This window comes from Rhagoletis zephyria, unplaced genomic scaffold (assembly GCF_001687245.7).
Source record: "Rhagoletis zephyria isolate East Lansing unplaced genomic scaffold, Rhagoletis_zephyria_1.1 Rzeph_scaffold_04231, whole genome shotgun sequence".
Classification (NCBI taxonomy): Eukaryota; Metazoa; Arthropoda; class Insecta; order Diptera; family Tephritidae; genus Rhagoletis; species Rhagoletis zephyria.
The window spans coordinates 24,670-38,977 of record NW_016161314.1 but is presented as its reverse complement, the minus strand read 5'-3'; the positions used below and the strand labels follow the sequence as shown (position 1 = coordinate 38,977).

At 31.6% G+C, this 14,308-nt stretch overlaps 1 long non-coding RNA gene across 2 annotated transcripts; it reads right to left on the bottom strand.

Moving 5' to 3' along the window:
* Positions 1-348: 348 nt before the first annotated feature.
* LOC108370442 (uncharacterized) lies at positions 349-10,986 on the bottom strand. 2 transcript variants are annotated; one of them, XR_001848633.1, is made up of 3 exons: positions 10,909-10,986; positions 10,477-10,524; positions 349-600 (listed from the first exon to the last, which is right to left on the bottom strand). It is a non-coding gene; the product is annotated as an uncharacterized LOC108370442 (long non-coding RNA). The 2 variants fall into 2 exon arrangements; XR_001848634.1 differs by lacking the exon at positions 10,477-10,524 and having other exon boundaries at positions 349-648; positions 10,909-10,976.
* Positions 10,987-14,308: the final 3,322 nt, after the last annotated feature.

Sequence of the window (14,308 nt, the reverse complement as noted above, 5' to 3'; positions counted from 1 at the left end):
TCAAAAAAACATCTTTAAGAAACTATTTATATTCATAAAAAGCTCCATTTTTGGAGGTGATGAAGTCTAATGTACATATGTATATTGGAGTGGTTCATAAAAACACTCTTCTTGGAAATTCATAAACGCTACATCAGAATATTGTTATTTTTGAATTTTGAAAATCTGACAAAAGATTCGTAATCAGCAACCCCAGAAACCCACCGGAAACGAGTTTCAACCCTTGACAATGCTTAAAACGTTCAGCATCAACGTTTTAATTTTAGTAATTTTTTTTTTATTTGATCGCCATAGGCTGTCATTACCAACGGGAACGAAAGTAAATGAAACAGATGTATAATATTTCACTAATTGTTATTCGAAACGTTTTGCATAAATAATTGTGATAGCAAAAACAATAAGTAAAAGCTTATTTGCCAGAAGTGAAGTGGTGCAGTTGCGACATCAAATAAGGTGTATTCTAGCAAACAAACCTCCAGGCTGAATTGTCGCTGCAACTACGGAAGCTGTGTTAGCAAGCAAGCAATAGCAAGCTTGGCTGCTATTTGCTGGTACATAGAAATCAAAGAACACAATTAGCAGCAGAATTGCATTGGACACCTCCGCAAAAGAGCACTTGAGACGCCAAATCCATAGTACAGGATTAACCTCCATAGCTGCTCTTTGTTTTTAATTTTTGTTCTTCTATCCTATGCCAGACTATTTGCACTTGATTCCCCTATGCAAATCATCTGACGTAAACAACTGGAACTGAAACAGCTGATCGGCTGAAACAGCTGCCACCACTTCTGTATTTATAGCTAGCCTACAGTAGCAATTTCTCATAGCAGAAAGTTTTGTATTTTTTATTAAAAAGTTATTTACTATAATTAGTGTATATTATTGCCATATGTTGAGTGTGGGCNTCTGTTAAATTGCTTGAATTAGATGATATAATAACACGCTCTGGTGGGTGGGACTATAATTTTTGTTTAAAATGCAGCAACATCAAACGAAACGAAATTAAAATTATATCTGAAAACATTAATTTGCACGTTATCAGATACAAACACAAAATTTATTGAGATTAAGCACTTGATTAATAAATGTGAACAATCGAAGCTGAAGACTTCAGATGTGAAGCTGATTGTTGAGCAGTTAATCAGCAACAAATATTCTCAAATAAAAACAAGCATTGTTTCTGATTTTAACACGTTCTTNTCAGGAACAAATGTTCTCAAATAAAAACAAGCATTGTTTCTGATTTTAACACGTTCTTCGAACATAACATTGGAGTTAAAATTAATGCTATGAAAAATGATATTATAAATGAGATATCTAGTGAATTCAAAAAATGTGGTGAAAACGTACAAAATATGCGGCCAAATGATAGTAATAGTGATGTGCAAATATCTTATGCACAGGCAGCCAACATAAATGAAAATAAAACTGTCATCAAACCAATAAACAAAAACAAAAAAGTAAAGGAAACCAAGGAAGCACTAAAAAAAGTAATTGAACCTACCGCTGGCCTTGTTAAGACTGTAAAAGAAATTAATAGAGGAGGTATAATTCTGGAGTGCAAAAATAAAGACACATGTGAGCAAGTGCATCAAAAATTAAAGGAAACTATAGCAACTGAATACGAAGCTGAAAGAACTAATGGAAAAAATGAAATAAGCAAGATTTTAAAAGTAGTTGGGCTAACTGAAAAATTAGGTAACGACCGCATTATTGAATGTTTAACGAAGCAAAATGATGAAGGTTATGGAAAGAGTTTAAAATATTAAAAGTCTACGAAAATGGAACACGTAGAGAAGAAAGTTTTAATATTCTAGTAGAAACAGACGTATTAACCTGTGAAAATGTTCTTAAGCGAAAAAGGTTAAACATTGAATGGGACACTTGCATGGTATTCGAACATATTAATGTTATGAGATGTTTTAAATGCCTGGGTTACAAGCATAAATCGAGCGAATGCAATGAAACAAGCATGTAGTAAATGCGCGGGTAACCATGATGTGAAGGATTGCAATTCTGAGATCATACGGTGCGTAAACTGCTGTGAACTGGTACAGAAAAAGGTGATTGACGGAAGTGTCAACCATTATGCATTTAGCTTGGACTGTCCAGCATTTAAAAAATATGCCCATGCAAAAAATAAAACCAGAGTCTAGCAACGAACGTTAGATGAACTGAGTAGTATTTATTTAAATATAAACAGTATTACAGCAAATAAGGGTGAATTGGAAAGAGTAATCTAAACTTGTGTGCCACATCTAATATTGCTGTCAGAGACTTGTGTAACTGAAGATATAGCAAACCAAGAATTACAAATAGATACATACAATATTGTTAGATGCAATTCGCATAGCAGACATACAGGCGGGGTTTTAATATACCTAAGCAATTATATTAAATATAAAACAAAAATTAATTACTCACGTGATAAAAATATTTGGTTTTTACTTTTATCAGTTAATTCACCAAACTCTAGTGATGCGGATTTTATTCCTTATCTTAGCGAATTTATGAATAGCAACTACTCAGATGAGAACACTGTAATTATTTGGGATTTCAATACTAATCTATTTAAAACAACAACCTACAGCAAACAGCTACTAGAGTTATTTCAGTATTTTTCAAGGGGTCAAAAAATAGACGTCTACACCAGAAAAACAGAAGATGCTCAAACAATGATAGACCTGCTATTTACAAATAGTAACAATATTTCTTGCAAAAGAATGGCAATGCGTCTGATCTCTGATCATGAAACAATATATTTTAAAGTAAACATAGAAACACCTTCAAAATGAGAATGAAAAAAGCTATAGTATCGTGGGAAAATTATTCTAGTGAAAATCTAGTTCACATTTTAAGGCAGTACAAATATAGTGAATTTTCTAGGTTGAATGTCGATGAAAATGCCAAATTCTTAACAGATATTTTGTCTCATGCAATGAGTTCTCTAACGTGTACGAAGGAAATAAGTGTTAAGCTCATGAACAAATAGTATGATAGTGAGTTATCATACCTTAATAAATATAAGTACAATCTTTATAATATTGCTTTATAAACAGGGAATTGGAACGACTACAATGGTATTAAGTATAAATATAAACGCTTGGTGAAAGTCAAAAAGGTCAAATACATGGAGCGTAAGATAACCACTAACATTGGAGATAGTAAGGAAATGTGGTAACATCTTAAAAATTGCATAAGTATGTTAAAGGAAGCAAATACCATAAATAAAGTTGTACTACATAACAATGTTTACACAACCGAAAATGATATTGCACAAGCATTAAATGACTACTTTGTAGACGGTATCACAGAGATCCTTCAAATATTGAAATTATCGACAAAGCATTTTCTATACTTCCGAATTTCGCATATTATTTTAAATTTCAAGAAAGTGAAGTAATTAAAATTGCTGGTTCTTTCAAAAATAGAATTGGAATTGAATTGAATTTATCTAAATGAGTCATAAGAGATGCAGTAACTTATTTAGGACACTTCTACGTGCAGATAGTCAACGACAGCTTAAAGAAAGGTGCTTTTCCAACTTCTTGGAAAACATCAACTGTCGTTCCAAGAGAAAAGGTTAAAAATACCATTAAAGCTGATGAGATGGGACCAATAAACACACTACAAAATGATGAAAAAATACTTGAATGTGTAGTAAAAAAACCAATTAGTACAATACCTCGAATCTAATGACATATTAATACCACAACAGTCTGGATTTCGCAAGAAGCACTCATGTTAAACTGCCTTGAATTTGGTAATTACTCACTGGAAAGAAGAACTGAGCAAAAACAAACACATAATTACTGTTTTCTTAGATTTGAAACGTGCCTTCGAGGCAATAGATCAAAACCTACTATTGAGATAGTTGTCCAATATAGGAAAGGGTATCGAACTGAATTGGTTTGAAAGTTTTATAAAGAATCGTATGCAAAAAACAGCGATTGGATCATCGGTATCAGACGAAAGAAAAGTAATGATTGGGCTATTACAAGGTTCAGTGTTAGCACCTATTTTAGTTAATATTTATATTAATGATATTTCACACAGCATTAAATATAGTGATATCAATATCTTTGCCGATGATACATTAATAACGACAAGTGGGGAAAATGTAAATGATATTGTGTCAAAGCTTCAAAACTACCTGGATGAAATATATATGCTTAAATAAACTCAAATTAAACATGAACAAAACCAAATTTATGGTTATATCTAGAAGAGGTCTAAATAATAATGATTTAATGATATAATTAAATATAAACCAGAAAACATTAGACAGAGTGCAATGCCTTAAATATTTGGGTATAAAAATCGACGAAAAGTTGAACTTTAATGATCATTATACTGTCAGCAAAGTAGCAACGAAGTTATACTTCATGCGACGCACGTGTAAATTCTTGAAGAGAAAGTATAAAATAATGGTATACAGAGCTATAATAGAACCCCTACTAAATTATTGCTCAACTATATTATTCATAATTTATGAAAGCCCGATTTATAAATTGCAAAAGCAACATAACCGAGCAATGAGATTTATGCTTAGAAAACGTTATGACACCCCAAACAGAGATATGTTGACGGCCCTAAATTGGTTATGTGTTAAGCAACAACACTTCTATTACACTGTGAAATTCGTTAAAAACATTATAGATGGTAACCTGCCAGAATATTTAAAAGGTAGAATAAAGTATGGCAATGATGTACATAACAAAAACACCCGTAAAAACGACTTTAACTTACCCATGTTTAAATGTGACTCTTATAAGAGTAATCTCTATTATAAGAGTCTAAAATGAATTACCTAATAGTATTACCCAATGTAAAAACATAACTGAGTTTAAAAGAAAATTATTTGCATACTGTAAAACTGTTTCAATATAACTAATGTGTTCTATCTCTATCCTCGCTAAGATCCTTATGCCATTTACTTTTGTCAGTGAAATTTTAAATGTATGTATATAAATGAATTCCCTTACAAATAGACCTATTAGGCTTAAGTATTGCATTTTTAATATTAGGTTTTGGATCCGTCATTTTGAATTTTGAAAAACTGACTTCAGATTCCTAATAAGCAACCCCAGGAAACCCCTGGTAACAAGTTCTAACCCATGACAACGCGTAAATCGTTCAGTATCAACGTTTTAATTTTACTAGTCTCTTTTCGAGAGCATATTTTAGGGCACTAGGCCCATTCTAACTACCTAAGACAGGTATGTTATTAAGAGAATGTTCCCCAATAATACCAGAGTAATTATATGCAAAAACCACCTCTTTACCTGCACTTTATTATGTCAAGAAAATAAAAAAAANAAAAAGTAGTTGGAAATAAATTGCTTTGAAACAAATGTAGCATGCGATCGCCGACCTTTTAATTAATTTTATTTCATTTCGGCCACCGATTTTGAAGTTCTTTAAGCCAAATGCATTTAAAGGTAGTTGAAATCACATGTAGGGTGAGAGAATGGACTTAATCCTAGGACATCGTCGTGCTAATAAAGTCAGTTGCTTTCAGAAAAAAAAACAAGAGTTTCAACCACTTGTAGTTTATAAAAAGTGCAAATGAAATGCTTTTAAAGTACTAAATCATCCAAAGTTGAAAATCTTTAAAATTTACCAGTTGAAAAAGTGTTTGGAAATAAATTACTTTGAAAGAAATGCAACAGAGGAATGTCCGGCTCTTCAATTCCTTTTTATTATGTTTCACCTGTGTGTAATGAAAGCTTACAATACATTTTTAACCGACTTTCCGATGATCTAGAAACTTCAAACTTAAAGGCTAGTATGCAGCTCTCAAGAAAAGCAAAAACTCCATTTAAAATGACGTACAAGAAATAGCTAAGAAATTTTCTTGAGTCAAATATCCTTAAGGTAGTACGCAGATCTTAAGAAATTTCCTACGCTTTCTACTATGGTTTTCTAAAGGTTTGTGAAAAAGGAGCACAAGGCAACCCAGGTTTGCAACAGAAATATATGCCCGTTCCATTATTTCTTGAGGAAACAGTGAGGCTCAGATGTCAAAATATCTTGGACACACACACGAAATAATGGCAATTTTTTCTTGACCGTTTTCTTTAGAGCTGCATACCAGGGTTGTTGCGAATATTCGCTTTCGCATTCGCAACCGCGGAGCTTCCGCATTAATTTTAACATTCTCTGTGCTTTAAATACCTGCTTAGGCTTCTTTCTTTATTATGATTTTTTTGGACCAATCTTAAAAAAACTACTAGACACAAAAGAAGAAAGTGTGCACTGTAATTCTTAACAAAATTTTCGTGATTTACTTTTGATGTTATAGGCGGTATACACGGTGCGTCCGCTTTTTTAGAATTTTGATTGGTAATAGCAAAAATATGGTTAATTGTGCTTTAAAAAAATCTCGGTGAAATTTTGAATTTTTCGGTCAATATCCTAGGCTTGCCCAAGTCCATCGAAGTTCAATATGGTTAAAAAAATTAAAATTAATAAATAAATTAAGTAATAAGTTTTTGACTAAAATTGCAATAATCTTCAAAAGTATTAGTCCTACAAAATTTGGTATATGGACCTTTTTTTTGTAGAGAATCGAAGTTAGCTTAGAAAAAAATTTCTTTAGTACTTGAACTTTGATGGACTTGTACGAGCCTAGGATATTGACCAAAAATTATTATCTTTCACACAATTTGTTTTTAGAGCATAATGAACCATATTTTTGCTATTACCAATCAAAATTCTAAAAAACGGATTTTCAGCCCACGCTAATATACATGTATAAATAATTTACATATGTAAATACAATTACCATATATACGAATGTAATTTACGAGTATAACTGACAAAAAAGAAATAAAAAGGAGCTCAAATTTTAAAGCAGAATCCAATATTTGGTTTTATTTGAGAAGTTTTAACTTTAAGAAGAAATAATTAAACAAACAAAAGAATCAACTATTACAAAACAATATAGTTATTACAAAACAACTTCACTTTGTGAAAACACTTAGATATAAATGTTTTGTTTGAGATCATTTGTTCTGATTTTTATCCTTCAGACAGCAAAATTATTTTGCTTACAAGAAAAAAGATAGAAAACCAACTACTTGTAAATAAAAAAATTAGGTGCTTATTAAATTGAAAAAGTAGTTGATTTTCCGACAGGGAAAGCATTTTTAATTTGCTTTTCAAGTGTATGTATGCACATATCTGTGGGCATTAGACAAAACAACTTAAGTATATTTTTCACGGACAAAGAAAAGAGCATTTTTCGGCAAAGCTCTTTTTATCGCCAGAGCAATCATTTATAATATTGCTTTATAAACAGGGAATTGGAACGACTACAATGGTATTAAGTATAAATATAAACGCTTGGTGAAAGTATAAAAGGTCAAATACATGGAGCGTAAGATAACCACTAACATTGGAGATAGTAAGGAAATGTGGAAACATCTTAAAAATTGCATAAGTATGTCAAAGGAAGCAAATACCATAAATAAAGTTGTAATACATAACAATGTTTACACAACCGAAAATGATATTGCACAAGCATTAAATGACTACTTAGTAGACGGTATCACAGAGATGTCTTCAAATATTGAAATTATCGATAAAGAATTTTCTATACTTCCGAATTTCGCATATAATTTTAAATTTCAAGAAAGTGAAGTAATTAAAATTGCTGGTTCTTTCAAAAATAGAATTGGAGGAAAAAAACTTTTATCTGAATGAGTCATAAGAGATTCAGTAACTTATTTAGGACTCTTCTACGTGCAGATAGTCAACGACAGCTTAAAGAAAGGTGCTTTTCCAACGTCTTGGAAAACATCAACTGTCGTTATTTTACTGAGTATCACATTTCAAACAATAGATGTATAATTACGTTGCAAACCTTAAAAAAATGTAACCCAAAGCACGTCCTAAGTTAATCCCTTTCATTTGGCATCTCATTTAAAAATCGAAAGAACGGTGTAAATCTGTTGCTCTGCACAAAAAAAAATGACTGGAACAGGTGGCAATCCTTTTCAAAAAAATTAAGACATTTTTGCTTGCAGATCTATAGACCAAGCCCTTTTATATGGCACATCATATCATTTTATAAAATTGCGCGAACGGTGTAAGTCTTATGATTTTTTAAGCAAGTGGCAACCCTATTCAAAGAAATGAAACCGTCTTGCACATCTAGAGGCCCAGTCCTTTCATCTGATACCTCATTTTTTTTAATACAACGAACCGTGCATGTTTAATAATTATAAAAGCGTGGCAACCCTTTTCAAAAAAGTCAAACCTTGTTTAGAGGCCAAAACCTTTAATTTTGAACCTCAGTTTTGAAAATCGAATAATCGGTGCAGATCTGACGCCGTTAACAAAAAATGTCTTGATGTATTTTATGTATACAAATTTCCAGACCCTACGCCTAATTTTATTCGTTTGTATGAAAAATATTATTGCCTATTATTATAAATATTTTAAAGGTCATTTAGAGGTCGCGACCTGTCGATTTAGGTAAAAAATACGATTTTGTAGTTTTATGAGTTTTTGATTGACTAATTTTAATTCGATTTCAAAGATCGAATATAATCGGATAAATGGTATATAATAATCTATTGTTGGACTTGGCTTGTTGAGATCTTTTATCGGGTAAAATAAAAAAAGCATATTTCTCTTAATTTTTTAAATTTTGACCATCGATAATTTCCATAATTTCAAAATATGTAGTACTGTCTAAAATTAAATCTATTTTTAAATAAACTGATAGCTCACTTATTGCGATCGCAAAAAATTTTCGAAGTTAGGCGACTTTTCTTAAATACAGTCTTGAATTTATATTGTGTATGTGCCGGACTTTCAGATTTTTTGCGCAGTGTGGCTAAGGAATTCATCAATATTCATTCAAAATTGATATATATAAATATATATATAAATATGTAAATATATATATAAATATATATATATATATATATATATAAATAGTATAGTTTCATCCGATTTCAAAAATATTCAAGGCAGAACTTAAGGAGGCTAAGCACAATTTGAATACCAAATTTGGTCGAGATCGGTCAATAAGTTTTTGAGATACAAATATATCATGGTGGTGCCACTCCCATTTTCCTAAAATTTTTGATAAAACCGCTTTTTTGCTAAAGAGCAATTGTACATATAAATTTTGAATTATTTTACCCGATAAAAAATTCCATAAAACCAAGTGGGACAATAGATTATGATTTACCATTGTAAAGGCCTATATATCATATTCTCAGATTATATTTGATCTTTGAAATCAAATCAAAAATTGTCATTCAAAAACTCATAAATATACAAAATCGTATTTTATGACCTAAATCAATATATGCAATAATATTTCTCATAAAAACGAATAAAATTAGGGGGTAGGGTCTCTAAATTTCGAAAAAAAGCATTTCCGACGGACATCCTAATACATATTTACATTAGACTGCATCAACAAAAAAAAGTTGCGGGTTTTCCGCCGGGATTACAAAACCTATTATATTTTAAGATGTCCACCAAAATATTTCGGAAAAATATTAAGCTTTAAGCGAGCTGGACCGATTTGAAAATACCTCCAAAAATGGAGTTTTTTATGAATAAAAATAAGTTTTTTAAGAACTTTTTGAAAAAAGTCTCCTCAGATGACAAAACAGATTAGTCTTAAAAAATCTGTATAAAAATATTTAAATATATTTTCAGCGGAATCGTAATAATGAAATTTTTGATGCTGTTTTTACTTTTTTCAAAGATTGATTTACGAAAAACTTAAATAACTGGGCCAAAACTATTCTGTTTTAGACTTATTGGATCTTCGTAGAAAGGTATTTTCCCAATATTTTTATTTACGCGGAAAAAAAGTCATTCGTGTCCCAAATTTTGTTTTTTCAAATACCAACCCATCTTAACTAAACTTTGAGTGATGTTCGTTCATCCTACCGTTCTCTTTCATCCTTTGAATGAGCTTATTAGCACAGAAATAGAAAGGGTGAGAAAATACCTTAGGTTCAGTTATTCAAGGTTTTCTTATACCAATCTTTGAAAAAAGTTAAAAAACAGCATCAACAGCGGTTCATAAAAACACTCTTCTTGGAAATTCATAAACGCTAAATCAGAATATTGTTATTTTTGAATTTTGAAAATCTGACAACAGATTCGTAATCAGCAGCCCCAGAAACCCACTGGAAACGAGTTTCAACCCTTGACAATGCTTACAACGTTCAGTATCAACGTTTTAATTTTAGTAATTTTTTTTTTAATTTGATCGCCATAGGCTGTCATTACCAACGGGAACGAAAGTAAATGAAACAGATGTATAATATTTCACTAATTGTTATTCGAAACGTTTTGCATAAATAATTGTGATAGCAAAAACAATAAGTAAAAGCTTATTTGCCAGAAGTGAAGTGGTGCAGTTGCGACATCAAATAAGGTGTATTCTAGCAAACAAACCTCCAGGCTGAATTGTCGCTGCCACTGTGGAAGCTTGGACACCTCCGCAAAAGAGCACTTGAGCCGCCAAATCCATAGTACAGGATTAACCTCCATGAACGAAAGACACAAGATCTCGCGGGAAGGAAAGAACGAAAAAAGTTATTTTCTAGCTGCCGAAATCTCGACGCCATCTTTGTTGTAGGAAGCAAACAACGAAGAGAACGGAGAAAACCGCGAAATTGTTGAACGCACGAAAAATCATTATTATTATGCAAATTCTTCTAAAAATCATGCCGTTGTGTTAAATTATTCTTTATCTTATGTGTACACACGTTGTCACAAGCGAAAATGAAGAAAATTGCAGTAAAAAGCCACAACGAAGAAGTGTAAACAAACGGCTAATGTCAAAATCGTTAAACTTTTTTCCTTAATGCGATTCTAACGGGCTACTCTCCTGCCCGCGTGATCTTGTCTTTTTGGTTCATGATTAACCTCCATAGCTGCTCTGTTATTGTTTTTCCTTTTTGTGCTTCTATCCTATGCCAGACTATTTGCACTTGATTCCCCTATGCAAATCATCTGACGTAAATAACTGGAACTGAAACAGCTGATCGGCTGAAGCAGCTGCCACCACTTCTGTATTTATAGCTAGCCTACAGTAGCAATTTCTCATAGCAGAAAGTTTTGTATTTTTTATTAAAAAGTTATTTACTATAATTAGTGTATATACGTGCAATACGTTGAGTGTGGGCATATTGCCGCAGTCATAGTGGCGAAATGCCGACGGTAGAATGCAAGGAATGTACTGTTATATTGCTTCAATTAGATGATATAATAACATGCTCTGGTGGGTGGGGCTATAATTTTTGTTTAAAATGCAGCAACATCAAACGAAACGAAATTAAAATCATGATAAAAACATTACAAGGTAAATTCATTCTCTCATTTCGTCGGCCATGATTTTTTTCTGACGTTTGCCAACATTTTAAAATCATATAAAATTGAAAATAAAAAAATTAAATTGTACACAATTGTTCTTGTTTGAGATTGAAAATGAGAATGTGTGTGTGAGTTTGAGTTTTGATTTTAAAATTATTATGTTGGCAAACGGCAGACTGCCTCTCAATGGTTTTACCTTGTTATGTTTTTATCATGATTAAAATTATATCTGAAAACATTAGTTTGAAATGGTTCTCCAACCAATGCACGTTATCAGATACAAACACAAAATTTATTGAGATTAAGCACTTGATTAATAAATGTGAACAATCGAACCTGAAGGCTTCAGATGTGAAGCTGATTGTTGAGCAGTTAATCAGCAACAAATGTTCTCAAATAAAAACAAGCATTGTTTCTGATTTTAACACGTTCTTGGAACATAACATTGGAGTTAAAATTAATGCTATGAAAAATGATATTATAAATGAGATTTCTAGTGAACTCAAAAAATGTGGTGAAAACGTACAAAATATGCGGCCAAATGATAGTAATAGTGATGTTCAAATGACTTATGCAAGGCAGCCAAAATAAATGAAAATAAATTTGTCATCAAACCAATAAACAAAAACAAAAAAGTAAGGGAAACCAAGGAANACTTATGCAAGGCAGCCAAAATAAATGAAAATAAAATTGTCATCAAACCAATAAACAAAAACAAAAAAGTAAGGGAAACCAAGGAAGCACTAAAAAAAGTAATTGAACCTACCGCTGGCCTTGTTAAGACTGTAAAAGAAATTAATAGAGGAGGTATAATTCTGGAGTGCAAAAATAAAGACACATGTGAGCAAGTGAATCAAAAATCAAAGGAAACTATAGGAACTGAATAAGAAGCTGAAAGAACTAATGGAAAAAATGAAATAAACAAGATTTTCAAAGTAGTTGGGCTAACTGAAAAAATAGGTAACGACCGTTTTATTGAATGTTTAACGAAGCAAAATGATGAATGTTTAGGGAAAGAGTTTAAAATATTAAAAGTCTACGAAAATAGAACACGTAGAGAAGAAAGTTTTAATATTCTAGTAGAAACAGACGCATTAACCTGTGAAAATGTTCTTAAGCGAAAAAGGTTAAACATTCAATGGGACACTTGCATGGTATTCGGACATATTAATGTTATGAGATGTTTTAAATGCCTGGGTTACAAGCATAAATCGAGCGAATGCACTAATAAAAAAGCATGTAGTAAATGCGCGGGTAACCATGATGTGAAGGATTGCAATTCTGAGATCATACGGTGCGTAAACTGCTGTGAACTGGTACAGAAAAAGGTGATTGACGGAAGTGTCAACCATTATGCATTTAGCTTGGACTGTCCAGCATTTAAAAAATATGCCCATGCAAAAAATAAAACCAGAGTCTAGCAACGAACGTTAGATGAACTGAGTAGTATTTATTTAAATATAAACAGTATTACAGCAAATAAGGGTGAATTGGAAAGAGTAATCTAAACTTGTGTGCCACATCTAATATTGCTGTCAGAGACTTGTGTAACTGAAGATATAGCAAACCAAGAATTACAAATAGATACATACAATATTGTTAGATGCAATTCGCATAGCAGACATACAGGCGGGGTTTTAATATACCTAAGCAATTTAGAATGCAAGGAATGTACTGTTATATTGCTTCAATTAGATGATATAATAACATGCTCTGGTGGGTGGGGCTATAATTTTTGTTTAAAATGCAGCAACATCAAACGAAACGAAATTAAAATCATGATAAAAACATTACAAGGTAAATTCATTCTCTCATTTCGTCGGCCATGATTTTTTTCTGACGTTTGCCAACATTTTAAAATCATATAAAATTGAAAATAAAAAAATTAAATTGTTCACAATTGTTCTTGTTTGAGATTGAAAATGAGAATGTGTGTGTGAGTTTGAGTTTTGATTTTAAAATTATTATGTTGGCAAACGGCAGACTGCCTCTCAATGGTTTTACCTTGTTATGTTTTTATCATGATTAAAATTATATCTGAAAACATTAGTTTGAAATGGTTCTCCAACCAATGCACGTTATCAGATACAAACACAAAATTTATTGAGATTAAGCACTTGATTAATAAATGTGAACAATCGAACCTGAAGGCTTCAGATGTGAAGCTGATTGTTGAGCAGTTAATCAGCAACAAATGTTCTCAAATAAAAACAAGCATTGTTTCTGATTTTAACACGTTCTTGGAACATAACATTGGAGTTAAAATTAATGCTATGAAAAATGATATTATAAATGAGATTTCTAGTGAACTCAAAAAATGTGGTGAAAACGTACAAAATATGCGGCCAAATGATAGTAATAGTGTGTTCAAATGACTTATGCAAGGCAGCCAAAATAAATGAAAATAAATTTGTCATCAAACCAATAAACAAAAACAAAAAAGTAAGGGAAACCAAGGAAGCACTAAAAAAAGTAATTGAACCTACCGCTGGCCTTGTTAAGACTGTAAAAGAAATTAATAGAGGAGGTATAATTCTGGAGTGCAAAAATAAAGACACATGTGAGCAAGTGAATCAAAAATCAAAGGAAACTATAGGAACTGAATAAGAAGCTGAAAGAACTAATGGAAAAAATGAAATAAACAAGATTTTCAAAGTAGTTGGGCTAACTGAAAAAATAGGTAACGACCGTTTTATTGAATGTTTAACGAAGCAAAATGATGAATGTTTAGGGAAAGAGTTTAAAATATTAAAAGTCTACGAAAATAGAACACGTAGAGAAGAAAGTTTTAATATTCTAGTAGAAACAGACGCATTAACCTGTGAAAATGTTCTTAAGCGAAAAAGGTTAAACATTCAATGGGACACTTGCATGGTATTCGGACATATTAATGTTATGAGATGTTTTAAATGCCTGGGTTACAAGCATAAATCGAGCGAATGCACTAATAAAA